The sequence below is a fragment of the Molossus molossus genome, unplaced genomic scaffold (genome assembly GCF_014108415.1).
Source record: "Molossus molossus isolate mMolMol1 unplaced genomic scaffold, mMolMol1.p scaffold_m16_p_1, whole genome shotgun sequence".
Taxonomy (NCBI): Eukaryota; Metazoa; Chordata; class Mammalia; order Chiroptera; family Molossidae; genus Molossus; species Molossus molossus.
The window spans coordinates 125866637-125875180 of record NW_023425344.1 but is presented as its reverse complement, the minus strand read 5'-3'; the positions used below and the strand labels follow the sequence as shown (position 1 = coordinate 125875180).

Here is an 8544-nt window from a genome sequence, read left to right as displayed (position 1 = left end):
GAAAATTTGCTTTTGGTTCAGGATGGAAGCCACAAGTTGAAGAGCTTGTTCTTTGTGACTGCCTCTTTAATGCATGATTGGCTCCAGGCCTTTGCTAAAAACAAGAATGTGATTATTGTAGCTAGACGCCAGACTATCTTCAGTGCTTAAGGTTTACTGACAAGGTTTGTTTTTGTTTGTTTGTTTTAAATTTTATGGAAAAGTATTAATTTTACCCTCAATGAGGTTTAAAATTTTTTTTTATATTTTATATTACTATTATTATTATATATCATTGATATATCTTCATTACTGAAAGTATTAGAGATGTCCATTCTTCTCCCCCACTGACATTAACACCCTCCTCCCAACCTCTCTGTTTTCACACATTGTGTGAAATGTGTGTACATTGAAGAATTTTAAAATAAATTAGGCCCTGGCCAGTTTGGCTCAGTGGTTAGAGTATCAGCCTGTGATCCAGAGGGACCCAGGTTCGGTTTACCGCTAAGGGCACGTACCTCGATTGCAGTTTGTCCCCGGCCCTGGATGGGTTGTGCGGGTGGCAACCACTCAATGTGTCCCTTTCACATCAATGTTTCTCTCTCCCTCCCACTCTAGCTGAACAAAAAATGGAAAAATGTCCTCGGGTGAGGATACAAATAAATAAATAAGAAAATTTAATTGATTAAATTTAACATTTATTTGCCCTGCTTTCACAACATTGTTGTCTGTGTCCATTGGTTATGCATATAAGTTCTTTGGTTTTTCTCTTCCCATCACCCCATTTCCCCTTCCCTGTGAGGTTTGTCAGTCTGTTCCCTACTTCAGTGTCTCTGGATCTATTTTGTTCAAAACCTTATTTTGTTTATTATATTACATATAGAAGTGAGATCATGTAATACTTGACTTTCTCTGACTGGCTTATTTCACTTAGCATAATATTCTCCAAATCCCTCCATGTTGTCTCAAAAAATAAGAGATCTCTTTTTCTTACATCTGCATAGTATTTCCATTGTATAAATATACCACAGCTTTTTTATCCACTCATCTACTGATGGACAAGTTGGCTGTTTCCAGATCTTAGCTATTATAAATAGCACTGCTATGAACATAGGGGTGCATATATTTTTTTCTAACTGGTGTTTCAGGCATCTTAGGATATATTTCTAGAAGTGGGATCACTGGGTCAAATGGCAGTTCCATTTTTAATTTTTTGAGGAAACACCATATTGTTTTCCATAGTGGCTGCAAAAGTCTGCATTCCCACCAGCAGTGTACTAGAGTCTGCTTTTCTCCACACCATCGCCAGCACTGGTTGTTTGATGATTTGCTGATGGCAGCCATTCTGGCAGTATGAGGTAATACCGCATAGTAATTTGAATTTGCATCTCTCTGATGATTAGTGATGTTGAGCATTTTTTCATATGTTTCTTGGCCATTTGTATGTCCTATTTACAGAAGTGTTCAAGTCCATAGCCAATTTTTTTTTAATCCTCACCTGAAGATATTTTTCCATTGATTTTCAGATACAGTGGAAGGGAGAGTGGGAGGGAGGGAGGGAGAGAGAGAGAAACATTGATATGAGCGAGACACATCGATTGGTTGCCTCCCACATGACCCCAACCAGGGCTGGAGATTGAACCACAACTGAGGTGCATGCCCTTGACTGGAATCAAACCCACAACTCTGGTCCACGGGCCAAAGCCCTAACTGCTGAGCCAAACCGGCCAGGGTCATCTGCCCATTTTTTAATTGTATTGTTCATCTTCCTTTTGTTGAGTTGTATGAGTATTCTATATATTTTGGAAATTAACCCCTTATCTGATGTATTGTTGGTAAATAAGTTCTCCCATGCAATCGGTATCCTTTTCATTTTGATGCCTATTTCTTTTGTCATGCAGAAGTTTTTTAGTTTGATGTAGTCCCATTTATAATATTTTTTCACTGTTTCTCTCGTCTTAGGCGTATTATCAGTGAAAATTCTGCTGAGTGTAATGTCTGAAATTTTGATGCCTACATTTTCTTCTAGAATTTTTATGGAGTCACATTTAAGTCTTTTATCCATTTGAGTTTATTCTTGTATATGGTATATGTTGGTGATCTAGCTTCACGTTTTTGCATATAGCTGTCCAATTTTCCCAACCTCACTTATTAAAGAGTCTGTCTTTTCTTCATTGTATGATATTGCCACTTTTGTCAAATATTAACTGAGCAAAAGGTCTTGGGTCAATTTCTGGGTTCTCTATTCTGTTCCACTGATCTGTATGCCTGTTCTTGTGCTAGTACCAGGTTGCTTTGATTACAGTGGCTTTGTAGTATAACCTGATATCCGGTATTGTGATCCCTCCTACTTTCTTCTCCTTTTTCAAGATTGCTGTGGCTATTCAGGGTCTTTTTTGGTTCCATATAAACTTTTGAAATTTTTGTTCTAGTTCTGTGAAATATGTCATTGGTATTTTAATGGTGATTGCATTGAATCTATATATAGATTGCTTTAGGTAGTATGGACATTTTGTTAATTCTTGTAATCCATGAACAAGGTATATGCTTTCACTTTTTTATATCCTCCTTCATTTCTTTTTTCAATGTCCTGCAGTTTTCTGCAAATAGGGCCTTTACTTCTTTGGTTAAGTTTATTCCTAGGTATCTTAATTTTTTTGCTGCAATGGTAAATGGGATTGTTTTTTTAGTTTCTTTTTCTGTGACTTTGTTATTGGTGTATAAGAATGCTGGTGATTTCTTTTCTTTTTTTTTTTTTCTTTTTTAATGAATTTTTATTTATTTTTTTGTTACATATATTTTACCTTTTTACCCCATTGGCACCCCCCACCCTACCCCCCCTCCACCCTGTCCCCGGCTTAGTTGTCCATGTCCATTGGTCATGCATACATGCATATAAGTTCTGTGGTTTATCTCTTCCCACCCCCCAACCCCCCATCCCCTCTTCTGAGGGATGTCAGTCTGTGCCCTACTTCCATGTGTCTGGGTCTACTGTATTCCTCAGACTGCTATGTTCATTATATTCTGTATATAAGTGAGATCATGTGGTATTTGTCTTTTTCTGCTTGGCTTCTTTCACTTAGGATAATACTTTCCAGGTCCCTCCATGTCGTCTCAAAGGATAAGAGATCTTTCTTTCTTACCGCTGCATAGTACTCCATTGTGTATATGTACCACAGCTTTTTGATCCATTCGTCTACTGGTGGACACTTGGGCTGTTTCCAGATCTTAGCTATTGTAAATAGTGCTGCTATGAACATGGGGGTACATATATTCTTCCTGATTGGTGTTTCAGGCTTCTTAGGGTATATTCCCAGCAGTGGGATCACTGGGTCAAATGGAAGTTCAATTTTTAATTTTTTGAGGTAGCACCATATTGTTTTCCATAGCGGCTGCACCAGTCTGCATTCCCACCAGCAGTGTATTAGAGTCCCCTTTTCTCCACACCCTCGCCAACACTTGTTGTTTGATGATTTGTTGATGGCGGCCATTCTGACAGGTGTGAGGTGATACCTCATTGTTGTTTTAATTTGCATCTCTCTGATGATTAGTGATGTTGAGCATTTCTTCATATGTCTCTTGGCCATTTGTATGTCCTCTTTGGAGAGGTGTCTATTCAGCTCCTCTGCCCATTTTTTAATTGGGTTCTTTGTCTTCCTTTTGTGGAGTTGTATGAGCACTCTATATATATTGGAAATTAACCCCTTATCTGATACATCATTGGCAATGATGTTCTCCCATACAGTGGGTTGCCTTTCCATTTTGATGATTGTTTCTTTTGCTGTGCAGAAGCTTTTTAGTTTGATGTAGTCCCATGTGTTCATTTTCTCTTTTATTTCTGTTGCCTTAGGTGATGTATCAGTGAAAATTCTGCTCCGTATGATGTCCGAAATTTTGTTGCCTACATTTTCTTCTAGAATTTTTATGGATTCACGGGTCACATTTAAGTCTTTTATCCATTTTGAGTTTATTTTTGTGTATGGTGTAAGTTGATGGTCTAGTTTCATTTTTTTGCATGTAGCTGTCCAATTTTCCCAACACCATTTATTAAAGAGGCTGTCTTTACTCCACTGTATGCTCTTGCCACCTTTGTCAAATATTAATTGAGCGTATTGCCTTGGGTCCATTTCTGGGTTTTCAGTTCTGTTCCACTGGTCTATATGCCTGTTCTTGTGCCAGTACCAGGCTGTTTTGGTTACAGTCGCTTTGTAGTATAACCTGATATCTGGTATTGTGATCCCACCTACTTTGTTCTTCTTTTTCAAGATTGCTGTGGCTATTCGGGGTCTTTTTTGGTTCCATATGAACTTTTGAAGTATTTGTTCTAGTTCTATGAAATATGTCGTTGGTATTTTGATGGAGATTGCATTGAATCTATAGATTGCTTTGGGTAGTATGGACATTTTAATTATGTTAATTCTTCCAATCCATGAACAGGGTAAGTGCTTCCACTTTTTTATATCTTCCTCTATTTCTTTTTTCAATGACCTGTAGTTTTCTGCAAATAGGTCCTTTACTTCTTTGGTTAAGTTTATTCCTAGGTATTGTAATTTTTTTGGCGCGATGGTAAATGGGATTGTTTTTTCAGTTTCTCTTTCTGTGAGTTCATCATTGATGTACAAGAATGCTGTCGATTTCTTGACGTTAATTTTGTATCCTGCTACTTTGCCAAATTCATTTATTAAGTCTAATAGATTTTTGATGGAGTCTTTAGGGTTTTCTATGTACAATATCATGTCATCTGCAAATAAGGACAGTTTCACTTCCTCCTTTCCAATTTGGATCCCTTTTATTTTTTCCTCATGTCTGATTGCTGTGGCTAAGACTTCCAGTACAATGTTAAATAAGAGTGGCGAAAGTGGACATCCCTGTCTTGTTCCTGTTCTTAATGGAAATGTTTTTAGTTTCTGTCCATTGAGTATGATGTTGGCTGTAGGTCTTTCATATATGGCCTTTATTATGTCGAGATATGATCCCTCTATTCCTACATTGCTGAGCGTTTTTATCAGAAATGGATGCTGGATTTTGTCGAATGCTTTTTCAGCATCTATTTATATGATCATGTGGTTTTTATTCTTCATTTTGTTTATGTGGTGTATCACGTTTATTGATTTGCGAATATTGTACCGGCCTTGCATCCCTGGAATGAAGCCCACTTGGTCATGGTGAATAATTTTTTTGATGTATTTCTGGATCCGATTTGCTAATATTTTGTTCAGGATTTTGGCGTCTATGTTCATCAGGGATATTGGCCTTTTATCAGGGATAGTGGTCCTTTTAACATTTCTTGCAGTGCTGGTTTGGTGCTAATGTATTCCCTTAGCTTTTTTTTGTCTGGGAAGCTCTTTATTTGATCTTCTATTTTGAATGATAGCCTTGCTGGGTAGAGTAGTCTTGGATTCAGATTCTTGTTTTTCATGACTTTGATTACTTCATGCCATTCTCTTCTGGCCTGTAGTGTTTCTTGTGAGAAGTCAGCTGAGAGCCTTATGGGGTTCCCTTTGTAGGTAACCTGTTGCTTATCTCTTGCTGCTTTTAGGATTCTCTCTTTGTCTTTAATTTGTGGCATTTTAATTACTATGTGTCTTGGTGTGGGCCTGTTTGGGTTCTTCTTACTTGGGACTCTCTGTGCTTCTTGAACTTGAATGCCTTCTTCCTTCACCAAATTAGGGAAGTTTTCTCTCACTATTTTTTTGAATATATTCTCTATCCCTTGCTCCTTTTCTTCTTCTTCGGGGACTCCTATGATGCGAATATTATTCCGTTTCCAGTTGTCCCATAGTTCTCTTAAGCTGTCTTCCTGTTTTTTAATAGTTTTTTCCTTTTGTTTTTCTGATTGGTTGATTTTTTCTACCCTGTCTTCTAATTCACTGATCCGGTCCTCAGCTTCCCCTACTCTGCTTTTTAAACCTTCCAATGTGTTTTTCATTTCTGATATGTCATTTTTTATCTCTTCTTGTTGGTTTTTAATTTCCAATTGGCTTATTTTCAGTGTCTCTATGTCCTTACTCATGCTGTTCAGCTTCCTCAAGATCATGGCTCTGAATTCTAGCTCTGTTAACATGCCTAATTGCTCCACATTGATCTCATCTTTGGTGGAGGTGTCTTGCTCTTTCATTTGGCTTCTGTTTCTGTGTTTCACCATTTTGGCTATCACTGTGGGCTTTGGAGCCTGTCAAGTTCTCCCTGTGGGTGTTGGTGTTCTGCTGTTTGTGGCTCCCTCTCCTGTGTTTAGATGAGCGAGGGAGGACCCACGTTGAACACCACTGTCAAGTCTTACTTTCCTGGTTAAAGTTGCCAACCCAGGAAACGTACTGTTATCCTCTAGCTTTTTGCCTGGAGGCTAGCAGTCTAGGTTACTTGATGAGTTTTGGGTTGTCAGTTGATTGAAAAACTCCCTCAGCCAAGGGGCTTTCAGGAGGGCGGGGCAGATGCTGGTTGTTAGTGAGCCTCAATTAGCACTTCAATGGCCCACAGGGTGGGGTTGGATCTCCGAGGGAGGGGCTGCTGCCTCTCCTCAGAGCCCTGGGAAGGAGCAATACGGCCACCATCCTGAGTGGCTGCACTCAGCAAAAGCTCTGAGCGCCCTCCAAACCCCGAGTGTCCTGACACAGTTCCAGTCCAGTCCGCCCTCCCTCTGCTGGAGCCCAAGGTGAGTGGCTGTGGCTGTTTCAGCCTCTGTCCCGGCTGCGCTGTGGAGCCGCCTGGGACTGTAACCGGAGGGCGCCGCTCCCAGCTAAGGCCACTGCCGAGCTGCCGACCGTGGGCTCCCAGCCCCGTCTCGCGCCTTCGCAAGCCTACCGGGATGGAGTCAGTGTCCCTCGTTGTATGGTCCTCGCAAGCTGCTTTTCTGTTGGTTTTTCCCGTCGATTTGTCTGTGTTATAGTTGTAATTCCAGTTTGGTTCTGGGAGACGGTCTGTGTAGCTCCGTTCACTCCACCGCCATTTTTTTCTCGTGCTGGTGATTTCTTGATGTTTATCTTAATTTTGTATTCTGTTACTTTGTCAAAATCATTTATTAAATCTTATATATTTTGATTGAGTCTTTAGGGTTCTATGTACAATATGTCATCTGCAAGTAATGAGAGTATCACTTATTCCTTTTCGATTTGGATCCCTTTTATTTTTTCTTCATGTCTAATTGCTGTGGATAAGACTTCTGGAACTATGTTAAATAAGAGTGGCAAAGGTGGGCACCCCTGTCTTATTCTTGTTCTTAAGAGAAATGCTTTTAGTTTTTGTCCATTGAGTATGATGTTGGCTGTAGGTTTTTCATATATGGTCTTTATTATGTCAAGATATGGTCCCTCTGTTCCCACATTGCTGAGCATTTTTATCAGAATCAGTGCTGGATTTTGTCAAATGCTTTCTCAACATCTATTAATACAATCATATGATGTTTTTAAATTTATTTTTTATTTTTTAATTTATCTTTATTGTTGAATATATTACAGATGTCCCCCTTTTTCCTCCCATTGACCCCCCCCCTCCTGCCTTCCCCACACTATTGTCAGTGTCCATTGATTATGTATATATGCATATAAGTTCTTTGGTTTATCTCATCTCTCCCTCCCTCCCCTCTTTCCTGTGAGGGTCATCAGTCTAACAGCCAATTTGGACTTTTTAATTCCTTCATCCTTTTCACCCATACCTCCAGTCCCTGCCCATCTGGCAAGCAACAAAAAAATTCTCTATATCTATGAATCTGTTTCTGTTCTGCTTGCTCACTTTGTAGATTCAATTGTTTATTTATTTATTTTTTTGCATGACTCTTTTCAGTTTATTGCATGGAAGAGTTACACTAGTCCAAGTTAAATGCAGACCCCAAATGGTTACATTCTACAAGCTGTGAGGTTTTTAAACTTGTGACAAGGAACAGAAGGGAAATTCTACTCATTGCAAGGAAATCCTCACTTAAGCTTCAGTGAGCCAAAAGCACTTAAAACCCATGAACCTTCGGTTGGTAGTCCTTAGCCAGTCCAATCTCTATGAGGAACTGGCATATGTTCTTACACTGGTCACCCTGTAGCTGAATTACTTCTCCATATTCTGGATGCTCAATTACAGTACCATTGCAGGCAAATTTCTTTTTAAAAGCCTTCACTAGTTTCTTTTTATCGTAATCACCAGTGATCCCTTGGACAGTACTAAGGGTCTTCCTGCAGTTTCTCTATTGAATTCTTATATGGATATAGTCCTCTGTGCCAGCAGGAAGCAGATCATCACCCTTACTTGCATCAGCAAAAGGGTCAAAAGAGTGGAGGTTCTGGATAGCGAGCATACGATAGGATTCCTTTTTCTCAGTGGAAATGGCCTGCGGAAGGCTGTGGCAGGAGAAGGTAGGCAGGGGGGAGGGAGCGTCAGGAAGTGAGAGGGGCTCAGGGGGGAGGTTGCGGAGTCCTCAGCAGCGGCTCAGTGATTGGGGCTGTAGATAAGATTGTTGATACAGATATGTATTAATTGCCATTTTACTTTATTTTATTTTTGTAATGCTCACCTAAAATATTTACATTTATCTTTAAACAGAGTGAGAGGGAGAGAGAGAGAGAGAAACATCAATGTGAG

General features: G+C 39.6%; 1 pseudogene; it reads right to left on the bottom strand.

The window, feature by feature from the left end:
- Window positions 1–7903: 7903 nt before the first annotated feature.
- LOC118643119 lies at window positions 7904–8260 on the bottom strand (annotated as a pseudogene).
- Window positions 8261–8544: the final 284 nt, after the last annotated feature.